This window comes from Castor canadensis, chromosome 12 (genome assembly GCF_047511655.1).
Source record: "Castor canadensis chromosome 12, mCasCan1.hap1v2, whole genome shotgun sequence".
Lineage (NCBI taxonomy): Eukaryota > Metazoa > Chordata > Mammalia > Rodentia > Castoridae > Castor > Castor canadensis.
In genome coordinates, this window is record NC_133397.1 from 59,122,117 (window position 1) to 59,140,564 (window position 18,448).

Consider the following 18,448-nt stretch of genomic DNA (forward strand, 5'->3'; position numbering starts at 1 on the left):
AGCTGGGCCTGGTGGCACACATCTGTAATCCCAGTACTTGGAGGGTTGAGGGGAGAGGATTACAAATTCACATCCAACCTAGGCTACATAGCAAGGCCCTGCCTCAAAAAAAAAAGAATATTTAGTTTTAAATTTTATCTAAAATGAAACAAATGATGCCAATTTTCAAGATTCCTTATCAATGTCTCATCAGTTGCCAGTTTTAACTCAGAGCTTCACACTTGCACAGCAGGCACTCTACCACTTGAGCTACGCCTCCAGTCCATTTTGCTCTGGTTATTTTGGAGATAAGGTCTCACAAACTATTTGCCAGGACTGGCCTCAAACCACAATCCTTCCTATTTTTACCTCCCAAATTGCTAGTATTACAGGCATGAGCCACTGGAAGCTGGCTCAGTTCCAACAATTTATTCTTTAAAGTTATCAATACCCAGGTACTCAGAAGGTGGAAGCAGGAGGATCTCAATCTGAAGCCAACCCTGGCAAAAAAGCAGAAGACCCTGTCTGAAAAACTAAAAGCAACAGGGCTGGGTATGTGGTTCAAGTGACAGAATACTTAGCAAGAGTTAGTTCAATTCTCAGTACTGCAAAAAAAATTATAATTAAATTTATCATTAAATATAAATTATTATAGGGCAGCAAAGTGTGTTTTTTGTATATGAAAAATTAATTCCAGATTTTATACATTGTTAGGGTCACAATTACCATACTAAGCTGAAAACGTCACAAACTAAGGTGGTCCTATTGCACATGGCTAGTAGATATTCCATACAACTGGGCATTCACCATGTGAGTTCAACATCCCAACTACTCTATATCCCGTTCAAGAAAACCAGTTCCCTAATCACCAGTGGTGTTGCAAACACGAAATTGTTATAAATGCTTCTACATGATTATTCTCAATTTCTGCATTTATCTCCTTGTGGAGATGAAATAACAAAAGTTATTTGGTGACACTTGAAGTAGCCCTGTCCTGGAGAATTGAATGCAAATCCTCACTATAAAGAATGTTGATAACTGGGAATGAACCCAGAATAATTCAGAACCTGACAGTCTGTCCTGCTCAGATGTGATAATGAGACTTCAAGGCAAATTGTTACTGTTGTGTCCTTTGGATCCTTCAACAAGAAAACACTAAAATGGAGTTAAGAGTAAAAGAAGTGTGTGGAGTGGGGAGGGGAGGCATGTCTCTGAAAGATAAATCAGAGAGACGCAGGATTGGGCAGAGAGAGTCTCAGCCCATGATGGAGACATGATAGACAAGTCTGCCAACATAGCAGTGAGCTCCAGAGCAAAGAGTGCACCTTAGAGAACATGCTGAGCAAAAATGGCCAGATATTTCTCCATGTTCAGTCATTGAAATGTGCCCTGTCTATGTTCAGTCGCTGGTGGGAGCTACCTGTCAAGACTATGGCTTCTGTTTAAAAGCTAAGGCAGTTGGGCTAGAGGCATGGCTCTAGAATGGACTAGAGTGCCTGCCTAGCAAGCATGAGGCCCTGATTTCAAACTTCAGTACTGCAACAGAAAAATAAGTAAATAAATAAATAAGTTAACCAACCCAGACCCTAGAGATGGAGGCTTTTAACTGGAAGCTTTTAATTGCACTCCTGCACCTGAATGGAAAAGGAGAGCTGAGGGCTGCACCTCCACAGCTGCCATACACTAAACAACCACACAATAGTAGCACCACAACTCCATAATTTTTTCAACAAATATTTACTTTATCCCCATTTTGTGTTAGATTCTCATCTACATGTTATAGATACAGGAGTGCAAAACAATAGTCTTTCCCCTTTCGGAGCTTATATTCAACTTTCTAACTGAAAATACCTCCCTCCTCTACTTTGTCTCCCACTTTACTTTCTCATTCTTTTCTTTCTCCAAATTTCTCATCCTTAAACACCTGTGCATTTAAACATTTCAACATTTCTTATGCATGTTTGAGTATTGCTCAGCTCTTTAGGGAGTAATGGATGAAAAAATGTTATCCAAAGTCTCTCGAGTCACAGAAAAAAAATAGTGTCCACTGACATCTCAAAACCATTACATCATGCTATTTTCACAGTATCTGCTGCAGTAGTCTCCCTTTATCTGCAGGGGTTACTTTCCAAGACCTCCACTTGAAGACTGAAACCTTGGCTACAGAAGCTTCTTGACTTACAATGGGGTTACATACTGATGAACAAAGTGTAAAGTCAAAAAATCTTGAGTCCATAAGCCAGGGACCATCTGTACATACTGTACTGTTTTTTTCTTACATGATCTGCAGCATTGCTGTTTAATACCAAAGTTAAGCTGTCTTTTCATGTTTTAGTCCCCTAGTGCTTCCTTTGCATCACCACTTTGGGGCAATTATTTAGTAACATAAGGGTTAATTGAACACAAGTACTGTCATACCATGATATTTTTTCTGATAACACAGATGACTACTACATGACTAATGAGTGGGTAGTGTACACCACATGGATATGCTCATCAAAGGAATGACTCACATCCCAGGTGGGTGGGCATGAGATTTTATCATGCTACCGAGATTGGTATACATGTTAGAACTTATGAGTTGATTATTTCTGGAAATTACCATTTCATATTTTTGGACCATATTTGACTATGGGTAACCAAAACATTAAAAGTGAGAATGTGGATAAAATGGGACTACTATATTCATTTTCACAACATTGGGAGGCTGAACTTACTTCAAAATGCCAGTTAATAGTCCAGCCCTTGGCTGCAATGAAAGAAAGATGGCATGCCGCAAGATAGCTGGCTTTGGAAATGGAAGATAGAGACACTACTCATGTTCCTAGTGCAGATCATGCTATTTTAGTCTGTTTTGTATTCTATCACAATACCACAGCCTGGATAATCTATAAAGAATTGAAGTTTATTTCTCATAGTTCCAGAGGCTGGAAAGTCCAATAGCAAAGTGGTGACCTTTAGTGATTACCTTCTTGATGCACCATTCCGTGACAGAAAGCAGACAAGAAAACAGAGTACATGAGAGAGAGCTGAACTCAATTTTTCAACAAACCCATTTTCAGGATAAGGAGCCTACTTCCCTGATAACCACATCAATCCATACCTGAGCTCAGGGGCCACCTGACCTAATCACATCTTAAAGGTCCCGGATCTCAATACTGTTACTTTGGGTGTTAAGTTTCTAACACATGAACTTTGGGGGACACCCTCAAACCATACCACGTTCCTCCCCATTTGGTTACTTTACCGTACAAATGGTGGTGGGCAGTGCAAAATCAACTGCTGAGAGCACACTAGCTTGTGACCCTAGGCAAGTTACAATAGTTAAATTCTCTGATCCTCAGTTTCCTCTTCTGGAAAATAGGGGGGAAAGTACTTATTTCTTAGGTGCCTACCTCAGTGCTTGGCACAGAGTAATCACATAATAAATAGTAATTATTAACAATAGTAGTAGTGATGTAATATCACTAGAAAGAAGGAAATTAGAAATTCTTATATTGACTTTAGGAAGTTTCTTAAATCTTAGAATTCAGATTATGATATCGAAATTGGCTCCTTATTGACATCAGAGTGAATATTAGAAATTTTTCTATTTTATAGACATCATCACAATAATTAACACAAATGAGACTCACCAATATATGCTAAAATTATAGGGTGAAAGTTTGATGATGAAGAAGATATCTACACCACATTAAAACATTTTATTAAAAAATACTTTTTGACATTAGTAAAAATGGTAACTTCACAGTGGGTAACTCAATAGACATAGAGCCAAGTGTTCTATGTTACCATCACTAGCAATTGGGCAAACTGATGTCATGCACCTCCAAAGACTACATTACATATATATTATTCCTGTCTAAAATGTGTTATCAGAATTGAATCCTCAGGAAATATCAAACACACCCAAATTTAAGAACATTGTTTTCTTAAAAAAACTGACCTGTACTTCAAAAATGTTAGCATCATCTTACAAAGGCTGAAGAACTATCCTACATTAAATGATTAAAGAGACATGACAACTATAGGTAGTTTGTGGTCTGAGTTGGATCCCAGATTAATGAAAACAAAATATATAGAGAACATTATTGGAGCAACTGGTGAACATTGAATATAGATTGTATATTGAATAACAGCTATCACATCAATAGTTTCTAAATATAATTATTGTACTGTGGTTAAACTAGAACATATTACTGATTCTAGACATCCAGGTTATCTGCAATTACTCTCAAATAGTTCAGGGAAAATATTGAGAGTAATAATATGTGGAAAGAGACACCACATGAGTCCACATGTTTGGTTCATAATGAAGAATCTGAGTGAAAAGTATGAGAGAGTTCATTGTGTTAGTCTTACATCTTTTCTACAAATCCAAAATATCAAAGAAGAAAGCTTTAGGAGCAGGGATGTCAGAGAGACAGAAGGCTTTTAATAACTTGTAGCTCTTCAGCTTAATAGGTAGTGGCTGGTATAAAATTTCTGGTCTTTATTTGTGGACTTAAGGACCTAAATGTGAAATTTTAAACATATTTACAGCCTGTGTATTCAAATTATTACTTTGTAGAACATTTCCCATGACTACACCCCAAATATTCTCTCCCCGTTTTGAAAAGAAAAACATAGCTCATACTAACATTAAGAATTCCAATAGCAAGCTTTCTTCTAAATATAGCATGAATTCAAAGACAGTTCTGAACTGGTCCATGTGACTCAGTTGGAAGCATATTTTTATTAATTTCATTTATTAATTGTTGAGCTTAAAGTGACTGAAAAACTCCTCACTCAAACACTTCTCTGGTTGAGTATTAAGAGTGAATAAACAAGTAGAAGTGGTTCACCACTAACTGCCATTTCACCCCTCACTAGCTTCTAGCCTTGGAGTAGAGGGCCAGAAAGAGAACAAGTTTCAGACAGGTAAGGATGGAGGAATGGAAGTCTCTGCATAAGGGTCATGACTTGATTGTTAAGAAGACAATCAACAATCCATTCCACCTGATTTGGCTTTTCCTGTAAGAATCAGCAAAGTTCCAGAGAATGACAGTTTAGCAACAAGTAAGTTCAAAGGAGATGATGAATGTTTCACGACATCCTAGATGGTGAGAATTGTCTATCTTAAGACAAAGGGTAGGAGGAACAATTGGTGCCATTACTATCTGTACTGCTTGTGTATCTCCATAAATAAGCCTCTTCCTTTTTCTACTTCTTTATTTGGGGGAATGGGAAGACTTAAGGCAGGTTGTCAACTTGGAAATAATTCTAAAAACTCTACATAATTACTTTCATTCTCATCTCTTCAACTGTCTGTACTTTATTGTCCCAAATGGTTTGCATCAAAAATTGAATAAAGACAGACTTGAAAATCGTCCTAAAATTAGCAATTTTAAGAAATAATTGTATATAAGGTAATGCTTACTTAAAATATTGATTCCTGGAAATCAGTCTTTTAAAATTCCATGAAAATCTTGCCACATATTAACATCTCTCAAAAATCAGTGTTTATAGGCACATTAAAAATGCATGTTTATTTATTACTCAAAATGAACCCTTCCTGTGAATTACCATGTAGCTCTGTGCTCTTATTCTCAATCTGCCATTCCCACATCAAGAATAACCTGAGTTTTCCAGATGGATGCTCAAGGGCACAAGAAAGAACCTGGATCCAGGAGTGAGAGATTATATCTCATCAGCAGTGTGAGCTGTGGATATGTATGATTCAGTTAAGTACACTGAGCCTAAATCTGTAAAATCATGGTTCCTAACCTACTAATTATGAGGAAAATTGAGAACTTTTGTTTCTTTTCAGAATTATTTTACAGAAAATGAGAGAGTGGAATGTGGGAGTATACCAAAAACTGTAAGTATAATAAAAATGTCAGATGTTGCTGATCCTTAGTTACTGCATATTGCTAAGGAGCATATAGACCATAAATCTTGCTTCTGAACTATCCAAGTTGGAAATGTTCAGGGAGTCCTTGACATATGTGAACTTAATTTTGAATTTCTTGGTTATTGCAAACAGTCTCCAAGTTTCTTGAACTATATCAATATGTAATGTTTCTAAGACAAGGTTGGTAAACTGTTTTTCAAGACCACTTAAGTAGTGAGTATGCCTAGCTGACTGACTAGCCTGGTATCCTTTCATTTTAAGTTTCTGTTCTCTACATATCTCATGGATATTATAACCCTAAGAAAATATAAACTTTGTGTTTTACAACTAAACAAAGACTCCAAAAAAAAAAATTTAGTAGTTGGTGATAGTGGTTAAAGTGAAGAAGTCAAATGGGATATTTAGTTAAATGAAAAGATAACCTGTAGTTAAATCCATTAAGTGTAACTTAGTTAAATTCCATGTTGACTTAAGTCTAAGATATAAATCAGTTCACATATACAGGAAAAAAATATTCTCTGATATTTCTAGCTAGTGCAAAAATTGTAGATCAAGTAATCACTTCACAATAAAATATGAGCTGTGAGTTACTCTTGAATCTTTTCTAGAAAGTTGCCTGTTTTCTATGCAGATTTTTATACCACAAGCTAACCTTTTTTCAACTCCCATCAGTGTAACTTTAGTACTACTTACATTTGTAAGATAACTAAAAGGCTTAAATTGGGGTAGAAGATCTACCTTTCTCAGTAATATTTTTCCTAAATTTTATGCCATAAGGTAAGTGCTATCCTTTGTAAATTTAAGGATTTTAAGATGTTTCCATATGTATTCCTTATAAGGCCTGGTCCCACTAAATTTCCATTATTGCAGGTAAGATGGTCTTCTATTACGAGAAGCTAAGTAGTTTAAACAAACAGTGGATCAATAAATTCTCAGCTCTCTCTATAGCTATGCCTTTTACCATGTGACCTTGCCATTCCTCCCTTCAGGAGGCAAAATATATTCCCCCCTTTGACTCTGAGTTTGGCTATTTGAACTGTTGTGGCCAACAGAGTAACAGTGGATATGATACAAGAAGAGGCTTTAAAAAAATCTGTGCTTACTGAATAGTGCATCTGACTTCACCACGAGAAAGATAAGGCTGCTCTAGCCCATTGTCCCAGGATGAGGATAAGAGTCACATGGAACAGAGCCAAGTTACCCCTGTCAAGACCATCCTAGACTCACAGTTGACTCACAGCCTATCCCCAGGTACATGAAAGAACCCAGTCACAATCAGCCCTTCAGTCTCCTGAGAAGTAAATGTACATATGCTCCTTGACTTGTGATGGGGTATTTTCAAATAAAACTAATGTAAGGTCAAAAAATTATAAGTCAAACCCCAAAAAACAGGAGACCATCTATATATGGTTCTATTAGCCTGCTCAGGCTGCCATTACAGAATACCACAGACTGGATGGCTTACACAACAGAACTTCATTTTCTCATAGCTGTACAGTCTAAAAGCCCAAGATTTTCTCCTTTAGAAGTTTAAGGTAGCTGCTGAAAACACTATTTATTCTGTTGTTCTCAGTGTAGTCAGCAGCCCCTTCTATCTACACTTTTCCTCAATTCCCGTGAGACACTTTCCCTCAATTCCCGTGAGGAGGCTTTGCTATGTGCTGACAAAAGTGCCAGTTCATTTTTGCAATGATTGAATCATTGTTAACTTTATAAGATATTAATTAAGGAATAAGAAACAATTCAGTGTGTTTTATGAGGCCATTATGAAATACCTAACATGCCCAGTGAGTGAGCTGTGAGAGTAAGATGAAGTGCTTCCTCTGACTGCTCTCGTCTAGGTGTTCATGGTTCAATTAAACAGGCGTCAAAAGGGGAGTTTCTTCTTGTTCCAGTCTCAGGTATTCAGTAATTTGTTTTTTGGGGGGTATCTGCCCCGGAGCAGGTACTCTGAGGCTAAAGGAATTTGAAAGCTCTACTTCCAAACATGGCCCATAGTAGTTCCTCTTGCTCATTCTCCCAGGCTAAGGGAGTATCTGAAAAGCTTTGGCTGCAGTTTTTGGCCTTGATCACCAGCACCTCTGAGAAGCAGTACTGGTTTTAAGGGCACCAACAACTGCCTTCGGAAGTCTTTGTAGCCACGTAACTGATTAGGACATGGCAGGTATACTTGAAGAAATGCCAATATATCATATTTCTTCACCAAGGATCTCATCTTACTATTTAAATAAATATTTCCACTGTCTTTGCCTCTTTTTTTAGCAATAGAATTTCTTTGTAGGTTTAATAAAGCAGCACAATAATTAAACGTATATTGATAATAAAATACAAAAAATATGAAAATCTGATGCATTTATAAGAATTTCATGATGTTTTTGAAGATTCATATCTTTCTACTCTGCCCTTTTATTTCTAGTGGAAAATAAAAGAACACTGAGATTTTCTTCATAATTTACATAACTGCCTTTCCCTACATCTTTATTTTATTGCTCTTACTCTTATAACCTTGGGCCTTTCCGTCAGTGGAGAAACATTGCCTCTTTGCTGTCTTAGACATCTAGTGGCAGGCATCCAAGAAGAGTCTTCTGCCTTGAAGTGAGTTTTTCCTTCCAAGCACCCTCCATCCCATCTTCCACAGTAAGAACCAATTGAGAAGCCCAGATCTCTGCTTGCCAAAGCAACCAGTCTCATCACGTCTTTCTGCCAACATTCACCATCTGAGTATGCTCTGGGATCATTAATGCTAAGTTCACCATGTCTCTTGTAATGTTCGTCTCATTTGCCATAACAAGCTTGAGTCAGTCTGCTAAGTATTCATTAAGGAGACTATAACTCATCACTTCTATATCTCACCTTTTCCGATCCCATCTTTCACCTTCCATACCTCCTGAAACTTTCTATGGGCCTTCTGCATCTATGGTCATTTGGGATAAATACTCCCGCACTCATCTGTTTTCTGGTGGTTCATTACATCTCTCATGTTTCTGGGCTCCAGTGGGGTAGGCTTTTCTTTGCTTCTTCCAGACCATTCTCATTTTCTCTACCCCAAGGTCCAGAGCTTTGAAATTCAAATCACCAGCTCCTAAATACCTTCAAAGAACCCTGAAAACTAGATTCATCCCATTCATCCAGTGAGTATTTCATTTTTTTTTAGAGTGATATTGGCTAAAGTTCATACAACTACCCAATGAGCATGTGGGAATCCTTTTCCTACTATTCTTTTTATTATTATAATTAGCATAAAGCAACAGAAAAATACAGTTCCAGATTAAAGATGTCAATATCCTCTACTTTTTAAATTAGTAGTCATATAATCAAATTGAAATCTCATTTAAAACTTTTGTTATAGTATGCTAAGTGTACAGAATAATGAGTTTCGTTGCAACATGAAATGTCATTTTTAAGGAGGGAAAAAAGAACAGGAATTGGTGTAAGGTCCTTGAGACCTTAAATAATTGTGTTCATCATTTATTAAATAGGTGGATTTAAATGTTTTTTGTCCTACCATATTCAATATTTGAACTTTCATGACTCCAACAGCCCACTCTATGCAGGATTCCTCACCATTCTCCATAGGGCAGGAGAGGACAATCTCAAGAGAATATTGCTTGACTTTATCTTCTGTCCTCCACCCCTGAAGGCTGTCGTCAGTAAAGCACTAACTAGGCAAACAGAAATGTAGACAGATGTTTCCAAAGAATATATTATAAGCCATGATTCCTCATACTACTCCTAGCTCACTTACCAAGTCTTCAGACTACATAAAGAAAGAACCTGCCCAACTATTAATTCATGGACTCACATCAAGCCTTATATAACTTTTCAGGGTTCTCACATATGGCATCTCACTTACTGAGTACACACTGTATACAGAACCCTCTGTTACAAAAATCATTGTGTGAAAGACATGGAAATGCCTTCCAAATTCTTCCCCTCTCATCTGAATTTTCCAAAACAAGTTGACAAATCCACTTTCATACCACTCTTGAATCTCATCCCCATTGCACCCTCTGCAACATGTCCTGTTTTTCTCAGTGGTTCTGCAGAATTTCCATCCTTAGAACTTCAGTATCCATAGTTACTACAAATTCCTAAAACCTGATCTTAGGGCAGAAATCATGCAAGTGGTTGCTTAAAATACCTAATCATTTCATTTACACTTAAACTAAAAATAACCTACCTGGTTATAAACCCAAACTTCTTGCAACAGTGGCTGGATTACATAATCCCATTAATGGAATAGCACAGTACATTTCAATCTTCTATAAAGCAAAACTACTTTTCTTTCATATGAACTTATAAGGCTTCTGTAAAATAATAACCCCGAGAAGAAAATTAACTAGACAATTGACCAGAGTATTTGTTCATCTGTTCTTTTTTTTAACTTCATTATTTTTTTCATTGCCAGCACAATGTTTCCATTGTGAGAACAGACAGTAATTTATTCACTCCTTTCACATGAACAGGCACGCACATTTCTTCTAGTTTTTGCCACTGCAAACAATGCTCTAATATAATTAAATATATAATTATGTTTAGATTATTTTAGAATATCAATTTCCATGAAAGAGATTACTGTGCCAACTTTTAACATTTTAAATTTTTTGTTTTTCTTTTAAATAAGTATCACTGAGGCATGACTTCCATATAAGTAATCAATTTTAATTGTACAATTTGATCCTTTTTCACAACTGTATATATAAGTAACCATCACCACAATCATGTTCGTGTGTTTCTATGTATATATAAGAATGTCTTCCATTTCTATTAAGAAGTAAGATAAATCTTTAGTGCAATTCTAGAAGTCTAACACAGATTGCCCCAAGTTAGGTCACATTTCGCAGACCAAAAGCACAGTCCTTCTGTGAGCCCCCTCACTTCAGAAGCTCTGGGGTTCCTGGACCACCACACTTCTAACCAACTGGCTACAAATTTAGAGGTTTCTACTACTCCTTAGGTCTCAATAACTCACTAGAATGATACAAAACTCAGGAAAGTGCTGTAGCTATGATCAGCTTTATTGTAGAGGGCACAAATTAGAGTCAGACACATGAGGAGGTGTGTAAAACAAAATCTGAAACCTTCATGTCTGCAGGATGTATCACTCACCTAGCACACTGATATGTCTTACCAACAGGAAACACACTCAAACTTTGGGGGTCGAGTTATCGTTCAGGTTTCATTACATAGACATAATTGACCGAATCATTGCTCATATGATTGAACTCAATATCCAGTCCTGCCCCATTTCCAGAGGTCAGGCTAATAAGGCATGCCTCAAAGTCCCAACCTTCTGATCAAATGGCTGGTCCTATCCTGACACTGTCTAGGGGCCCACTCTGAGTCACCTCAGTAGTAGAAGTTAAGTGTGAACTGAAAGCCCCACCAAGAATGACAGAAACACTCATCACTCTGGAAATTTCAAAGATTTAGAGTTTTCCTCCTGGGAACCAGGTACAAGGATCTGCCAAATTCTCTGTGATACAATGCTAATAATGTGCTAGCTTTCCATATTATAAAGCAAACAATTTATAAGGAGGAAAGGTCTATTTTGTCTCATGCTTTCAGGAATTTCAGCCCATGGTTGGCTGGCTCCATTGTCTCGGGCCTGTGCAAAGTAGTACATCATGGCAGGGAGCACATGGTAAAAGAAGTTTCTCACCCCACAGCAGCCATGAACAGCTGTGTTCCCACTATTCCTTTCAAGGGGACACTACCAATGACCTAATTTTCTACATTCCACCTCTTAAAAGTTCCACCGTATCCCAGTAGCACCACAGGCAGGAAACCAAGGTTAGAGGATCACTTAAGCCCAGGAGTTTAAGGCCAGCCAGGTCAACATATTAAAAGTCCCATCTCAAAAACAGAAATCAAAACAAAACAAAACAAAACAAAAAAACAGTTAAAATATCTTTTGAAATACAAATTCCAAGTGAGCCTGAAATGCTGGAGCCGAAGCTGTCCTCAGCTAAATTAGTGTGGTTGCTATTAGAAACAGACAGGGAAACACCAAAACCTGGCTTGCTTAATAAGTAACTCATAACTGGAAAGTTCTCTTGGGTCTCAGAGTAAGTAAAGAAATGGGTATGCTGCTAATTAGGACTATAGTTCAGTAACTGGGCTAAGTTTGCAGGGAGGATTGGGTTATATGACAATTTCCACAAAAAGATGATTCAGAAGAAAGCCTAGAGACAGGCCAAGTTCACGCCTCCATAACTTGGGCTTGGGGGATAATCACCATGAAACCTGTAAGGCAACATAAAGGGAACTGAACTTGGTGGGTCCATGCTGGGAATCCAAGCCCCAGTATCCCCTTTCAAGCAGATTCATTTATAGGATCATAAATCACATGAATAGTTAAAGAGGTGCTGGAGTCCTGCCCTTTCCCAAAAGAAGAATGAGACCACACAGGCCAAAGAAACTTTAAAGCTGAAAAAATTACCCAAATAAATCAAATACTCTATTTGGCAGAGGGGGAGTGCTGGGGAGGATGAACTCAGGGCTTCACACTTACAAAGCAGGCACTCTACCATTTGAGCCACACTTCCAGTCCCAAAACCCTATTTTTGCCAACAAAATGGACTAAAATGTGGAAATGATTATCCTGCTAGCAAATGAGACTGGAAATCTTTAAGTAGAGACTTTTGTAGTAATTTGTACCATGTTGGACTTGCTTTATAATATAAGCTTTGCTAATTAGAAAATAAATAGCTATTCGTGACAGGACCCACCTTTTGGTAAATCTTTTGTAAAATTCCTGTCCCCAGAGTAAAATATTTGCATCTGTGTATAAGAGATAAGGGGTTTGAACATTTAAATTGCCAATATTGGCTTCATCTCATCAATACAGAATTAATTCTCCACATGAACAATTGATAAAGTGTTGTGTGGCACTATTTACTTGTTTTGCTTTGTTTTATAGGGGCTATGGTGGAATTTTCCCATTTTCATTAGCAATCATCTCTGATATGTGTTTCTTGAATTCCAAATGAGGGAGAAACCTCTACAGTATTTTTATGTCTTGTGTCATGAGCATATTCTGCTCCCTTCATATCAGGTAATAAATGCTATCTCACTGCCTTACTTTTCACTATATTTCCCAAGTGCCTGTTAGCCCTAGAATAAAAATCTTAAAAGAATCAAGTCACATTGAATCTCTTCCATTGTAACCATGGGGATAAAAAAACAATCCCCTCAAGTATGGCAATTTAGTATACTGAGTATTTGAACTAAAGCTTGGGGGCTGGGAGGTGTGGATCAAGTACTTGTCTAGCAAGCTGGAGGCTCTGAGTACTATTCCTAGTACAGCCAATGAATTGGAGGAGACTGGAATGCTTCAGAAGCAAATTCTCTGTAAGCTCCAGTTCTCATGTCTCTCTCCCTTTGGGTTCCCCTGAAATGAGGCATAGAACTAGAAGTTCCTCAAAGATGGACTATAGAAACTATAATGCCTCTTTCTCGAAGTCAGCCATAAAACCCAGAAGTATTACTCTAGCTTCTTCCCACTCCATTCTTTGAAGGAGTTGGCATGAGGAAATTCTCTGACATACCTTGTCTGACAGTAGGTCTAAGACACTCACTACAGAGGGGTCCTGCCCAGTACCTGCAAGGAAAGAAAACTATACAGAGAAACCAAGAAGAATCTGGATAGACCTTGCTGGGTTCTTCCTATCAGTGCATTACCATTAGACTATGCCCTTTTGTCCAGTTATATTTCTGTCCAATCACATCTCTATACAGCTGTCCATTCTTCACCAGGCCTAAGTATAAAAAAGTCTTCCTTGGGTCTTTGAATCTTCTTTTCTGAAGTCTTCTGTGTCACATAAAATTTTGACTCAGTAAATTTGTCATGCTTTTCTCTTGTTAACCTGTCTTGTTGTAGGGGTGTTGGCCATGACCATTACGAAGGGTGAGGAAAGGTGAGACACCTTTCCACATCTACACAGTGCACACACACTGGCCCCAGGGGATCTTCCTCAGGCTGACCCCAAGGTTACTCACTTTTCCTCCCATATTCTTCAGTGTCTTTGGCCATAGCTGCAGTCATCTAACAGCAATTCAGAGGAGGCGGCATGAAAGTATAATGTGCAGATAAACACACAGGGGAATCTGAGATGAGGTCAGATCTGGTGCTTCTTTTATAAACTCCTCAACTAGATTTCAGGATTCTTAAGGACAGTGACCTTTTTCCTACCTCTCCAATGTCTTTTCTAGTGTCTGAAACATTACAATAATCCTATCTAGTTATGGACTTGTCAGCCAGTCGATTAGATTCATCTTTTTAGCTACCATGCCATTTAAAACTGCTAGGAATATGTAAACTGGTCACTACAAAGAAACCCAGCACCATTTCCCTAACCATGAGCAAAAATACAGTGGAAATGTTATAACAGCAATATTTTTAGCAGGAAGAAGTACATCTGTATTATGAAAGAAAAATATGTTCTGTTCCACCATACATCTAAATGTAGTCTGTATAGAAATTCAGAAAAATATGTAGCTAAATATATGTAAATATATAATGACTGTGTGTGTGTGTGTGTGTGTGTGTGTGTGTGTGTGTGTGTGTGTGTGATGTTATTCTCTAAGGTAATGGCACTTTGGTTTCTTTCATTTTTTTTAAATTTCCAAATATTGTTTGGGCATGGTGGTGCATGCCAACTATTCAGAGGTAGAGAGAGGAGTACTGGGATTTGAACCCAGGCAGGCAAAAGTATGAGACCCTATCTGAAAAACTAAAAGCGAAAGACTGGGTAGACCTCTTGCCTAGCAAGTGTGAGGCCCTACATTCAATCCCAAGTACCACTCCCCCCCAAAATTCCAAATAGTCTGTGAAATTTTTATATTATGCTAAAATTAAGTAATACAAAGAAAAAAGCAAGCAGATATAGTTTACTTCATTAAATATGTTTTTGCTCTTCCACCAGAAAAATTTTAAATGAATAAATATTTCTCTTAAAAATGAATAGAAAAAAAAACAGCCTTTAGGAACTTTGTACTTCGAAAAGGGAAGTAAGGTTATTTTAACATAAAAAATTGTCATTGCTTTATTGGCTAATGACTACTAGAGCTTCAGAACTTGGCCTTTGTAAAGCAGCTGCTGCAGCAGTCATTTTTTTTTTTTTTGAGCTAAAGCGACCTTTCTAAATAGGTGGTATTTACTTTAAGCCTTTAATGTTACTCAATCAATCAACAGTTTAGCTGAACATTGAATACATATGTTTGTCTTTGTCTAAACGTTTGTTTTAAATCCCGATCAATTCATTCATTATGCTTACATTGTAGAACTTGGGCTAGATCAAGATAACAAAATAGGCAGAAAAAGATAGGCAAGGACTCCAAAGACTAGTGGCTTAAGGACCAGAGGAACTTGAGATAACCACCCTTCTTAAGGACAAACGCCAGACCTCTAAGTTATTTGTATGCGATTGACATAGGTTGAATTGTGTCCCACTAAAAGATGTTGATGTCCTAACTTGCAGCACTTGTAAATGTGACCTTATTTGATAATAGGGTCTTTGTAGATGATTTAAGTCATGATGAATGATGGGATGAATTCTAATTCAATATGACTGGTGTTCTTATAAAAAAAGGGTAAATTGAACAAAACACACACACACACACACACACACATACACACAAAACACCATGTGGAGTGAAGGCAGAAATTGGGGTGATTCATCTAAAGCCCTGGAGCATTAAAGATTGTTAGCAAACCACCAGAAGCCAGGAGAGAAGCTTGGAACAGAGTCCCCATAACCCTCACAGGGAATTAATCCTGCCAACACATGATGTTAGACTTCTGACCTCTACAACTGTGAGTTAGCAGATTTCTGTTGCTTAAGCCACCCAGTGTGTGGTTCATTGTTATACCAGCCCTGGGAAATGGACACAACAACCACATGTTGTAGGTTACACGAGTGGTTTACATAGGACGCTTAGGCTTAAAATCAGTGTGTCATGGACACACACAAAAATGTTTCAAGAGCTGAGAATATATTGTGAGGGTCCAAGGAGGAGAAGTACTTTAGGTCAGCCAAATTTGTTAATGATTAACTGTATTAAGATTAACTTACATACAATATAACGCATATCTTTAACATTGAAATTCAGTATTACTTGACAAATGTGTCGACGGTCCCAATCAGGCTCTAAAACATTCCGTAGAAAGTTCCCTCTCTCCCGTTTCAAGCCAGTTCCTCCTACTGCCACAACAGCAGTACCATCCACTGTTTTTCTGTCACTGCAGATTGATTTTGCCAGTTCTAGAACTCTTTATAAATGGATTCACACAGTATGCAGCCCTTCTTATCTGCCTTCTTTCTCTGCAGCATAACAGTTCTCTGAGTGAATAAATGAATCAAAAAGCTATGAGTGTTCAGGTACAAGTCTTTCTGTGGACATATATTTTCATTCATCTTTGTTAATACCTAAAAGTAGGATTGCTGGGCCATATGGTATGTTTATTTTTATAAAAAAAAAAACTGTCAAACTATTTTATAAAATGCCGCTACTATTTTAACTCCTACTTTTCCTACATCAAAGGTCAGCATCAAGGACCCGTTTCTGTAAAAGACCAAGAAGTAAATATATTAGGTTTTGTGGGCCACATATAGTCTCTGTCACATATTCTTCCTTGTTTTATCTTTAAAAATGCCAAAATGATTCTTAGCTCAAGAGCTATTCAAAAGCAGAACATGAGTCAAATATGGCTCCAATACAAATTTGGTGTCAGTCAGGATTCAACCAGAGAAACAGAATCACCGGGATGTAAATATATAAAAAAAGGAGATCTTACAAGTAAGTATTTGGCCATATGTAAGTCCTGGAAGCTGATTAAATGTTTTGCTATTTCATAAGGTTGTTGTTTCTGTGTTTGGTGCAAATTCAAGGGAAGATGGATATAAAGTGTGGGAGGCTAGGAGAAGACTGAATCAGACTCACATCAACTAGAGACCATGAGGATGGCCTGAAACATATGTCCATTCTTGTTGCCTCTGATCCTGTAGTGTGGGTATCTCACAGAAGCCACAGCTTTTGTCCAGATCCATGGCAACACTTCGTACAGAAGGTTTTTAGGTTTTAGCCATGGTGGCAACTGTAAAGTGAGATCTCATGTGGCTTTGATTTGTACTCCCATGATGACTAATGATACTTTTCCTGTGCTATTGGCCATTTGAAGGTCATCAAATTTTAAGGAGATAGATAGATAGATATCAACATAAGCTCAAGAATGGTTCTACACCTTACTTCACAAAACTTCTCGGCACTTTGAAGCTTTGGTTATTTTATTTTCTTAAAATAGGGCTGATAACAGAAACTATTTGAGATTATTTAATTTTCTCTGTCACCTTTCTGTTTTGGCATATTTTTTAGCTTCCCTGTCCCTCTTTTGTGGTTCTCAGTGCTCTTCCTCTCTTTTGCTGTTCTGTATGTAGTCTCCTTTGTTATCCATACTCTTACTCCTGTAAGTCCAATGGAGAAAGAATCTACTCCTCTGCCGTCTTCTCTTTCCTCCTGATGAAATCTTAGAAATTTCTTGTAAACTGCAAGGTGCTGTGCAACAGTAGGCACTACCAGCATCATCATTATGTAATAGGTTGGTTCCAAGATACAGGGTTTGTGGTTGCTAGAGCAGTGGTTAACCACCTTAGCAATGTTGTCAGATAAGCCTGGGTCATGTGCCTCCTGACTCTGCTGCCTCCTGGCTGTGTGATCTTGGGCCAGATCTTTAACCTCTCTCAGCTTCAGCTTCCAAATGTATAAAATAATACCTACATTATTGGTGAGTTGTAAAGTTAGATCATATGTATCCCACTCCTTTGCAGCCTGGCACAAAGTGGATGTTCAATCAATGGGAATACATTTTTATATGTCTAAAATGTAAACATCCACCTTGGGAATGTGGAAAGAAACTTGAGAAAGGAAAGCCAATGTCTCCTAAAACATGCTTTTAGCTTTGGTAGTACACATTTGTTATTGTTATTATGGTTTATTACATCCTATTTCTTTTTTCTGGGTTCAGTTTCTTTACCCCTGAAGTACATCATTTAGAGGCTCTTCCAGTGAGGGCTTATGAATGGTGCATTCTCAAAGCCTTTTAATGTCTTTCTTATTCTCTGTCATTCAAAATTGAGGACATACTTTTGTAAATGCCACAATGTACCCCCACCCAGCACAACAATAAAAAAAATTTTAAATATTATTTTAAGAGGGAAAAAAAAAGAATGAGGACACAATGCAGACCTTCTTACATTTTCATTCTATGCTACACACTAATTCAAAGAAGAGATTCAGCTCACTAAAAATGAATGATTCAGGGCTGGTGGTATGGCTCAGGTGCCTAGCACATGTGAGGTCCTGGTTCAATTCCAAGGAAAACAACAATGAAAAGATTCATGAGAGGTTTATGCAAAAGTATAAAGAGTCTGAGGCCAGCCTGGGCTACATGATGATAATTTGACTTTAAAAAGCAAAACAAAACAAAAATTAGTGATTCAGCTTTAGAAAATCACAGATGTTTTAGTTAAGTGAAGCCAGAACTTTGTAAGTGTTTTTAGTACATCACTCACATAC